Consider the following 12120-nt stretch of genomic DNA (forward strand, 5'->3'; position numbering starts at 1 on the left):
GAAGTGAAGCTTTTCACTTCATCTATACCTGGAACCTTTGGTGCATCAACCAACCCGAGTCTCTCACATAGCCAGATCTTTGAAAAAGGGCTGAGAGCAAGTTAGACTACAGGAAATGATGTCAAATCCACTAGGAAGAAAGGAGGTGGGCAAAAGAAAAAAAATAATAAAGAAAAAAAGGAGAAAAAGAAAAAAGAACGAAAAAAAAAAGACGAAAAAAAAAGAGAAAAAAAAAGAAGAAAAAAACATTGCAAAAAGAAAAAAGATAACAACGAAAAGACTTACCTATAGAACACTTGATAATCCAGTATAAGCAACATTTCGGTTAGCCTTTCGAGCATCTAACCCAGCAATGATTTCAGCAAGAATGAGCCAAGCTCGGCTCCTACGTTGCCCCATCTGTTCAACGATCCGAATGAACTTTGCCTTACCGTAACAAGTTGGTGCCTGAATATACCCTTCAAAAGCATAAAGATGAAGCATAATCAATCGAAAAACCCTACGATGGAATGCCGTAGGAATCAATGGGTCGTCAGCATGGCCAAACTTTTGAGCAATGGCGAGTAGGTTTACTCGTTCCCCATCAACGACGGCACGCGCCTCACCACGTGACAAAGCAAGGAAATTACAGTACTTGTTAGCCCATATCCTCTGAAAGTCAGAAATAACAGGAGTTAGATCAATCTTCCAACCTCCTAGAATGGTAATTTCTTCCGAAAAAGGACAAATCTCTCCTTCTGGAAAACAAAAAACATGATGGGTAGGGTCCCAGAATTTTAAGCACTCATCAAGAAAGACGGTTTCTGGCAGGACCTGTCTCAGCGGGATTAGTTGTTTCAATCCCGTATCAACAAGTATTTGAGAATCAAATCCCTTGAAATCAAAAGCCCAAGATGGCATGGATTTTCGAAAAGAATTCATGCTTAACAAAGAGTTTTGTGAAGAATAGAATAAAAAGTTATGATTTACCTCCTATTATGATTTCCTTATATATGAAAAATAAGAAGAGAGTTCCAATGGTTTTAGGAATGTCTTGCTTGCCGCCCAAGCAACTCGACCGAAGCCTCAGGCCGCGGGCCTCCGGGTTTCCTGCCACCCTTTATCGCTTGTTGCACAAAAGTTCGTTGTCACATGCTTTCCTTGTGTTTCGCGGGCCATAATGGCCAGTCTACATTTTTTATCCCCAGCGAGTCCATATTTGAATTAGAAAAACCGTCCGCACTTACGGGTTTTCCTTATATATTTTACGGGTTACGTCTTGCCTATGTCATTTACGAGTCAATCCCCGAGTCAGAAACTCGAAACATGTCTACTCATCTTTTCCCTGTGAAATTTCAAAAATTATAATGAACCTAGGCGAAGCCAATAAACAAAGTAAAACTTTAGCTTCGGTCGAGGCCCATTTCCAAATGAAAAGATTCCGGGTGAAGCCCATTTTCAAAATGAGATGTCAGTATGCAAACCGGGTCAGAAACCCAATTCAATGTTTTAGTTTGGGCCTCGAGCCCATCCATGTGAGCTGCGATTTCCGAAAGTCCAGGAAAGCATTATGTGATTTCTGTTATGATAAATGTCCAAGTTAAAGCAGGTAGGCTTCAGCTAAGCACCCTAGAGTCAGAAACATTAAACCCAATGCAACTGGGGCTCTGTCGCTTTCAAAAGCTCCAGAGACCGCCAAAATGATGTTTGGAGAAGTCTCCACCAAGTAAAAGTAATCCGTGTCAGGTTACTAAGATGAAAATACTCTCCAGCGGAATGCAACCAATGATATTACAACAACACTGCTCAAAGTTGGGCCCCAATGATGAAGATTGTTAACTCTCGTGGGTGACAGTATGGGAGAATTATCTCCAATTTATGATAGCAAACGCCTCGGGAGAAACCCGTCCTTTTGGGCATAGTTAGCAGAATGCAAGCCAGCAGTATTTGAGTCGAGACAGCAAAATCCCAAGACCAATATATGCCGAACTACGATGCGGGTTTGATTCCGACGCAATGGATACGTAGGCGCCTAAGTATAAGGCTCAATCCACCACCATGCAATTTTATGGGTCGACGACCAATGATGATGATTTGATGCAACAAAAGCAAGAGTCAATCTCTAGCAAAGTTTCAGGTATGATCTCTTATTTTGGCTGGCGAGCTTACATACGCAAGTCAAATCGACTCTTAACGACCTCCGGAATCCTCAGGTCGAGAGGGACCTGGGGTATACTTTGACTTTCGCCTTGTCCAAGCCTCAGACAAAATGGGGGCTCTGTAGATACCTGTATCCGTCGATATTGCAATTTACATAAATGTCGACAAAACACCCGATGATGATAGGACGCATGTTTACTTGCATTGCTCGTTAGCGGATTTCATTTTGTGATGCGGGACAAGCGTTATTTCAGAGTCTTATACTTTAAATGAAATGTAAATTATTTCGAAGGTTTTCATATTTTCGAGTTTATTTAAGATTTAAGCTTTTATAATTTATTTGAAAAATAAATTATCGTTCAAAGTTCTTACTTTTGAATTTATTAGAAATAAGATATGTGATGGTTTCATTTTATCGCTTTATTTTTAATTTGTAAAGTTAATTTAAAGCGGTTTTTAACGATGTTATTTTAACGGTTTTGAGCTCAATTTTAAGACGATTTTAAGCTCGATTTTTGAACGGATTTCAACACGAGTTTCGAGGCTATATTTGATACAAGCCATTCCCCCTAAGTCACAGGTTTGAACCCCCATAACAACACCCTTTCCCTTCCCTTTTTCCACCCAAAACCCGCAACCTCATCCCCTCCCCTGTTTTACCGAGCCCACGCCCAACACTAAACACCCACCAAACACCAGCCCAGTCCAGCCAATGATGCGTGTATTTTATATAAGGTTTTTACCTCATTTTAACACGCATTTCTATATTATTTACGTGGCATTTAGCTATAAATACCCCCGAATAGTCTACATTGGTTTTTCTTGTGTAAATTGCAGGTACGGACCGGTAAGGAGCAAAACCGAGCCTAAACTTGTCTCATTTACATACATTTTTGAGAATAAGGAATCGGAGCTTGGAATCCATTACCTAAAGACGCGTGAGCTGACCTCGGAAGGTGGCAAAGAGTCCTATGTACCAATATAGCTCGATTGACTAACTATTTGGTCGATCGAATGCTTTATCCAACGAAGAATCATTCATTCGAGTTGTTTTGTTGCTTGATTGAAAGGGCTGATACATGGGGTACTCGATCGAACGACATTTCTGTTCGATCGAGAGGAATTTCAGGATTTTTCCTCGATCGAGTGGTTTCATTTCACTCGATCGAGAGACTTTGCTATTTATGCGTGTTTTTGCCTTAATTCGAGATGGGCTTTGTAATTAGGATATAAGTTAGGTTAAGAAGGTCTTCTGGATTAGCTCTTAGACAACAATACCTCTTTTTCTCCTGACTCTCTCATACTCTTACTCTAGAACTTTGGCTGGGATCGTGAAATCTGTAATCGGTACCTTTATTCTTCTTTAATTCCTAATCTTAATCTATTGTTGATTTTTATTTCTTTCTCCCTTTACTTATAATTGCTATTTCAATCTTTCATTGCTTTGTTATCATGTTTAATCTCTCTTTCTAGTGTATGATTGTTTTTATCTCAATGATGATGCATAGCTAATCTCTCTTGCTAAGACATAGGGTGTGGACATGGCCCACCTGCAAACCCGGCTCGATCTGCGGACGTGCCGCGGTCTTTTGAAAGCCACGCTCGGGGGCGTAAAAATGCTTTCGAGCGGAACGTTTTGGATTGGTCGGTTTCGTCTCGATAAGGGTCTTGAAACGATTAGAGATGTTCGGAGTTGACACCAAGCATTTGTTGGATGCTTGGAACCCGTTCGAAATCCGCTTTATACCTCGGTCAAATCGAAGCACAAAGCAGCGTTTGACATAGGTACAAAAGATAAGGAAATCGTCCCTCTTTAGCATCCTATCTCTAGAATGACTCTCGTACGCCCTGGATAAGGTCGTCCACTATCCAAAGTTTCTGAGTAAGAGGTGAAGGTACGTATTGGGAAGCCCTTTAATCAGACACCCAATCCCGCCCGCGGTAGCGGCCTCTACTGATCGATATTGGTTGGTTGAATGCAAAAGTTGATCAAACGGTTTAAATTCATGAATGCGCATCCAATAATATAAACCTAACATGTGAGAGCTTGCTAAGTCGGTTGATTTAATCCAAGTATCAAGTATAAGATGTCGAGTTGGATTAATGGTTGATTTGCATGCAAGACGGAAATTAAACATCCATTTACCGTATTAGGTTTATGGTGGATAACGTGATCCATTTGTCTTAATGAAGCATTTTGCAAATATGATTTTGAATGAGCAAATAGTCATCTGATCTATCCTATATCCGGGCTAACTAGAGTCGGGATCGTCCTAGACTGATGCTGGAAAGGGAACAGGCCCTACACCAGGCGGCCACATGAGTGGAGAGCCTGTTGGCAGTGCATGGGGGTCTCCCCTTGTTTTGGAAATAAGAAAGAAGGGGCATGTTTAGGCGCGGGTCAACTAATGGTTGTATGCCGTGTTCTGACCTTTTGAAAAACGTTCACAAAACGTATTGAGAAATGGGTATTTGACCCGATTTGGTTTGAAAGAGTCGTTTAGACCGCATTTGTTGATTTGAGGAACGAGACTTGAATAATCATCATTATTTTGATGATATTCGGTGTCGGGTTCGACTTTGACAAACTTGACATGAATAGTTTTGAAAATAATTATGAACTAATCATTTTAAATTCATTTGAATATCATTAGTCGATACTCATCATCGTACCCGGGTTAAAATTTGGCATGGTATGTAGAACCAAGGATGACTTTATGTTGGTGACTAATATGCTTGTTTTGAAAATGTAAAGAAATGATGAAAGGCTTTAAAATACCTCCCAAAAATGAAATAATAGGCTTTAAAATACATTTTAAATGTTATTAACCGAATATTATCACCGAACCACGGATTTAACCGTCATGGTATAAGGAACCAAGAGTGAAAAAAGTTTTATGGTTAAAACAAATGAAATAAAATAAAAAAGGGTTTGAAAATATTTGACATGGTAAAAACCGATTACAAATATGAAAATGAATTAAAGGGAAAAGACGAGAACAAACACGGTTGATTTCTGACCTGGGCACCCCATTGAGGCGCGAGCCTTTGTGCACAATAAGGGGCTTCTGCCTCAGGCCAAAACTCAGTTTTGGCTCGTTTATCCCATGTTTTAGATCATGTTATGCATGTTTTAGCATGTTATAGTCATGAAACAAATGAAGAGATGATAAAAGAAGGATTTTTACACACTTATACTTACATGTTTGGTTATGGCGAGAAACCGACGTAAATGTAACAACTCGTTTGGTCAGAAAAGACTCGGTTTAAAACCATTTTGGTAAGTAAAAAGAGTGTTTTTATTAAGATTAGTGACGGTGTAGTTGTCGAAGTGGTCGGTCAAGTGATTTAATGCACGATGACGGTACCAAAAAATGTGTACGTCTTGTATTTACGATCGGTAGGTCGTAAATACGCGTCGGATTGTTACTTAAGAAGTCGAGTCGAGAATTTTAAGGGAGAAAAGAGGGGGCGGACACTCGCGTAAGTTCACAAATGGGGGAATTTGAGGGGTATTTATAGGAAAATGAGTGGTTGTGTGAGTTTTGAGCGACGTAGCCACCTGAGCTGCTCAAAGAGGCGCGAGCCACGTCGCGGGTCTTCAAGTTGTCTAGTCACTATAACACGAGAAGATCATCATTTGTTCTATCCTAGGATTTGTAGTCACATGTTTGGTACTTGACCATTCATGAATCCGGGAAATATTAGTATAGAAGGTTTGAAATGGTTTGTTTTTTGTGGTTGACTCGGTTTGACTCGTTGTTGGAGTCGGATTTGAATTTTTGAGTCGGTTTTTGGTCCGGTGTTGGTTTTGACTCTGTTTAGTGCCATTGCGACCCCGTCATCGTGTATTAAACACTCCAGGTACTTTTGAAAAGTTTGAAATGTTTTATTTTTGAAATCGTTTTAAGTTTTCCGACGTAAAGTTTTACACAAACTGTCGATCAAACGCCGCGATTCCAAAACATGTTATAGTCCGATAATCATCGGGTGTTTTTTGGAGTCTCAGCAGATACTGGGTATCTACAGAGCCCCCAATTTGACTGAGGCTTGGACAAGGCAAAAGTCAAAGTAGAGTCCCCAGACCAATCGAATATTACAACCTGGAGACCCGAGCGACGTCGAAGCGGCTCGAAAGGATTCGGGCCTAGGACCTGGCGTCGGGAAGGGCGACGTCAAGGCGACTCGAGGGTACGAGCCAAGGACCTTTCGTCGGGAATAGTTTAGAGTCTGTCGACTATCCGTGCGGGTTGTTTAAAGTCCGTTAGACTACGTACAAAGGCTCGCCAACCACAAGAAGGAGTCATACCTGAGGCATCTTCGGATACGTTCTTGCATGTTTGCGGATAAAGACTCACCAGCTGTCGTACGTATGTGAGGAGGGCTCGCCAGCCACGACGCATAGTAAGGCTCGCCAGCCATGGTGCGTATATGAGGAGGGCTCGCCAGGCGCGACGCGTTGTAAGGCTCGCCATCCATGGTGCGTATATGAGGAGGGCTTGCCTGCCGCGATAATAAATAAGGCTCGCCAGCCATGGTGCGTATATGAGGAGAGCTCGCTAGACGCGATGCGTAACAAGGCTCGCCAGCCATGGTGCGTATATGAGGAGGGCTCGCCAGCCGCGAGACGTTGTAAGGCTCGCTAGCCATGGTGCGTATATGAGGAGGGCTCGCCAGCCGCGACACGTTTTAAGGGTCGCCAGCCATGGTGCGTATATGAGGAGGGCTCGCCAGCCGCGATGCGTTGTAAGGCTCGCCAGCCATGGTGCGTATATGAGGAGGGCTCGCCAGCCGCGATGCGTAGTAAGGCTCGCCAGCCATGGCTGGCGGTTAATTGACCGTGGGAATAGCCGCGTCGAATGGGCTTGTTTTGAAAGTAGCAGACTCATGATGCCACCGTGAAAATAGTGAATTTTGAATTTCACTATCACTGTTGCTGAAATAAGCGGGTTCCGTGAGGAGGCCCCCTGTTGACATTTGAAGGAATAGTGAATTTGAACTTCCACTGCTCGTTTGTTTGACTTTTTGAAGGAAATAGCAAATTTTAAATTTCGCTATTACGACTGAGATAATGGTTTATGTGCCGCTGTTGACATGTGATTGAAATAGTGAATTTGGAATCTTCACTATAATGTTTGAAGTGACGGTTTATGTGCCGCTTTTGACATGTGAAGGAAATAGTGAATTGGGAATCTTCACTATTATGTTTGAAGTGACGGTTTATGTGCCGCCGTTGACATGTGAAGGAAATAGTGAATTGGGAATCTTCACTATTACGTTTGAAGTGACGTTTTATGTGCCGCCATTGACATGTGAAGGAAATAGTGAATCTGGAATTTTTCACAATTATTCTTGCAATTGGAAATAGAAGAAATAGTGAATTTTCGACTATTATTTTGAAGGGAAAATGGTCGTTTTGATCGCCGTTTAATTGTAATTTGAAGTAATAATGAACTTTGAATTCAATATTATTTTTGAAATGACGGTTTTAATTGCCGTCGTTGAATTTTGAAGAATTTGCGTAGGAAATTGGGCCAAAGCCCAAATTTCACTGACTAAAGCAAAGGGAAGCCCCATTGAGGCGCGAGCCCATTGGCGATAAAAGGGGGCTCCCCTATTTTTCTGTAAAAGACGCGAGGCTTGGTTACTCGTCATTCATCATTCATTGCCTTCAACCTTTCGCAAAAATCCGCCATTGAAGGACCTTTGTTTGCTTCCATTCGTGCTATCAACAATAATGTCATCTCAAGGTATGTATTTCCTCTTGAATCCATCTGAATTTGTTGGTTTTTTTAGCTGAATTGAATTAGGGCGAGATGTTTACCCTAGGAAATCGATTTGGGCGGTTTTTATTGAGCCCATTTCGAGTGAAATTGATGATTGCATTAGGTTAGAAACCCGTTTAGAAGTATAGGGGTGCTTTTATTTTGCATTTTGGTCCACGTTCCCGCTCCTTGTGCTCGAAAAACGCGAGTGAGGTGGAGAAACCGTCTCATCTCACAATGCAATGTTTATTTGCTTGGGTAATGGGTCCCACTAGGTTGCATTGTAGTCGGGAAAGATCGTATTTGCCATTGTGGACCTTTGTTGAGTATTGTGGGCAAAATTGGAATTTTTGCCTTTTGTGACGGTGTTATGTCTGACTAAATAAGTGCCTGTTTGGGCTTGAATTGAGTCAGTTTGCCTTGAAATGAACCTTATTGGTAGTTTAGGTCACCTTGGGGTGTGATAAAATCACGCCTGCCTCTTTGCGGTCGTATTTTGAATTTTCGACCGATTTGTGCTCGAATTGGCGTATAATTTGCCTTTTTGAGCCGTAAAAAAATTCCCCATTGCATTGGGAATGCACTTTGGTTTGTTGGCGGACCTTGTGTGGGTCTTGGGGTGCCATTTTTTGTTATGGTTGTTTTGACTCGTCTTTTGCTTGAAAAAAAGGGCGAATCGTATTTTTTTGTGCGTTTTTTGTGAACTGTTTTATTTTGTTTGGTTGGATTTGGTCGGGGTTGCCCTTGCTTTGCTTTGCAGGTTGTTTGTTTGTTCTGGGTTTGTCCGATTTACGCCGTCATAATGGTGAAATTTCGGCTGACTCTTTTTGTTTGCAGGAGAGTGTTCGGGACAGGCTGGGTCCCTTGCAGCGACTTCTGAGGAGTTGTTCGAGATGGGGCCGGTCAGCACTCCGGTTAGTTTACCCGCCGCGGCGGTGGACACTTCCGAGGAGGTGGGATCCCCTGCGGAGACTGCTAGGGCCTAGAGGGCCAATGAGGAGCGTGAGGAGCCCGTGTTGGGGCTACCGGCGCTAGGGGAGCCCAGAATGGGTCTGAGGCTGGTACCTCTGGGAGGAGGGTTTCTACGAGGAAACGAACTCCTCGGTCGACCAGACGGACGTTACAGAACGTCATTAGGGTCGTTAAGAGGCCTTCCATCCGTCACGTTGAGTCTCGTGGTCCGAAGCGACGGAGGGCGGAGACAGTTGAGGACGACGCTAACGTCGCGAGTTGGGATGCAAGACGGGTTACAGCCCCGCGGGGGTTGAACCTGCGGGCGGCGCCTGCATGGGCCAAGGGTTTCAATGGAACCCAGCTGCTGCTTCGACTGGACAGGCAAATCTCCTACCGTGCTCACGAGGGCTTGGTGAGTCGTGTCCCTTGATTGAACTTTCGTCACTTTTGAAGTGTGAGACCTGAATAGGCGTTCTGATGTTGTTTGTTTTTTTATTTTAGGAGATCGGCACCATGAGGACTTTCTCGGGCTTTACTACCTGCTTGGCCCTTTACGACGTTCTCCGAGCCGGGATGAGGGCGTTGATAAAGAGGTCGGCTTTTGGGCCGTTGGTGGCCGCTTGGCGGGATATTCACAGGTCTTCGATTAGGTCGACCTGTGTTTGATCCGTGCCATGTTGGATCGGTACTGGGATACGACGTCGTCGTTCCACATGGAGTTCGGGGAGGTCGGTGTGACCTTAGAGGATTTGGCCATGATATCCGGCATCCCTTGTGGCAAGATGCCTGTTGAGTTTACCGAGACACCAGAGAGAGTGTCTTCTCCTGCGGTTACACATCTGATCGGTACTGCTTTGCCGGAGCCTTCTGACATGACTCCGTACCTGACCGCGAGTTCGTATGAGAGAAACCACTTCAGAGAGAGAGAGTGGCGGGTGTTGCTCCGGCACCGTTGGAGAGTCCGGAGGCAGAGGCTACGGCTGACGCGCAGGAGGCGCGGTTGTGGTTGTGGTACTTCTTGGGTCCCACGTACTTTGGTTACAAGGGTGAGTGCTTGTCGACCAAATTGCTTCCCCTCCTTGCTGACCTCGATACTTTGGGTTAGTTTGACTGGGTTACGCCGGCCTTGGCGAGTTTCACCGGGTACATGCATGCAACGGTGCGTCCGGAGGCAGTGGGGGATGGTAGTGCCCCTGCTTTGGTTGGTCCCAGCCTCATCTTGGCGGAACGCGCATTTTTTTGTAGTTTCTTTTTTAGTTTGATTTTGATTTTGGCAATTTTTGAGAAATTGGCTGATTTGTGTTTGCTGAGTTTGATTACAGGTTTGGTTGTACGCTTACTTCACCCCTCTGCGCTCGGGGACTACAGGCGGTGTCCCCTTGACCTACCCCGCTGTGAGGGGTTGGACGGTGGCTCGGAAGAAGTCGACTAAGTCGACTTACGAGGACTGCAGGCGTCGCGTGAACAGGCTTCGAGTTGCTGATGTGAGTCGTTGTTCCTTACTCCTTCCTCTTTGTAGAATTATATAGAGATAGGATGACTAGGTAGCTTACGAAGCCCCCAGTTGGTTTGAGTAGCCTTGTTCTGAATGCAGTTTGTAGGGTGGCCTTGGGAGTACTACACGGACGTGCCGGCCGCCTTGAGGGAGCGTCAGCGGCCTCGCAGCTCCCAGCGTTTGTACTTTGAGACGGCGATCAAGCCGGTTTGGTACCTAGGTGAGCGTTTAGCTCGTCAGTGCCTTACTGAGACCTTCGTGGTACCGGTCGACTTGCCTAGGGTGTTGTTCCAGGAGTCGACCCCCGACGATGTTGAGGAGCACCTTCTGTAATACCCGCCCTTTTAGAGACCCGTTGACCAGCGGTGACTGACCTTGGGAGCGGTAATATTCCTTAGAAGTGCGTACCAAAGTTATCATGTGCCTTGAGTTAGGGGTGGTACTCGATACAGTAGAGGCTACACGATCGAGTAGCTTAGATACTCGATCGAGTAAGGGCCACTCGATTGAGTAGTTGGGCTACTCGATCGAGTAACGGGTTTTCAGCGAGGGTTTATAATCGTGTTTTGTTAAATCTGCAAATCATTTCCGCCTTATTCCTTCAGATCCTTAGGTCGCCTCCTTCCCTTCCCTTCACCATATAACCTCCATGGAAGCCATTGAAGGTCCTTGTGCCTTAGGTGAGCATAGCTTGAGTCGGGTAGCGATCCTTTGCTAGGTTTCTTCTTTTAGGTATGTCGTCATCATCATTCGTATCCTTGTCTTTGCAGTTAGGGTTTGCTTGGTAGTGATAGATGGTTATGTTGTGTATATAGGTGTTGCTTGATTGCTGGATATTGCGTGTGTGGATATGGAAAGGTTGCAGTTGCTTAAAGGTAGGTTCGCCTACTCAGTTTCTGTGGATGGTCTAGTGTGTCGGTTGTTGTGTCGTGGTTGTTGTGTCGTTGTAGTGTTTGTGTGGCAGCGTAAATGCGGTAATTGGTTGGTGTGTACAGTTTGTTGGTTGTTATTGTATTGTAGCTGTCTGTGATTGTTTGTCTCTGGTTCTCGAGGTGTATCCTCGGCTGAGTGGAGTCGCTTGCGGGAGTGACTTCACGCCCTAGTTTGGCCCTCCGTGGAACCCACCACGGGAGGGGATGTGCACATTACTGGGACAGGGTTATTGCTCGGTATGATGAGAGGGGATTTGGTGGGTACGGCTGCGGTCCCCAACTGGCAGGGCTGGTCCCGTAGACAGTCGATGACGGAGATTGTTTGGAGTGGGTGTGAATGTGTGTGACTGGTTGTGTGTAATGAGTTGATAATTGTTGTTAGTCCATGTTGAGTCTTGCCCCGGTTACTGACCTTGTGTGGTTGTCTTATTTGTTTATGTGTCTGCGGTGATCCCTTATGGTAAGCAGTCAGTCTTAGCAGGTGTTGATGTCGTTGATAGCTGGAGTCTTGGCAGGGATGAGTCCTCACGAGTTTGATAGAGATAGTGTGTAGTTGACGAGTTGTATCTTTATTTTGTTAAGTTGGTTGTAATACTTGTAATATAACTATAATTGTTCTCCTATCGACTTTTGATGATTACTTACCTCGGGCAACCGAGATGGTAACGCCCTGATATGCTAAGGAAGGCCTACTAAAGGCTCCTCAGAATATGGGGGTGTTACAAAGTGGTATCAGAGCGACGATTTTGGAACCTGTAACCAATGAACATAATGAACGTAGTGAGTCTAATAAAATGAACCAGGTGTATGTGTGATGGGAGCCCCAGCTGATGCT

This window comes from Silene latifolia, chromosome Y, assembly GCF_048544455.1.
Source record: "Silene latifolia isolate original U9 population chromosome Y, ASM4854445v1, whole genome shotgun sequence".
Lineage (NCBI taxonomy): Eukaryota > Viridiplantae > Streptophyta > Magnoliopsida > Caryophyllales > Caryophyllaceae > Silene > Silene latifolia.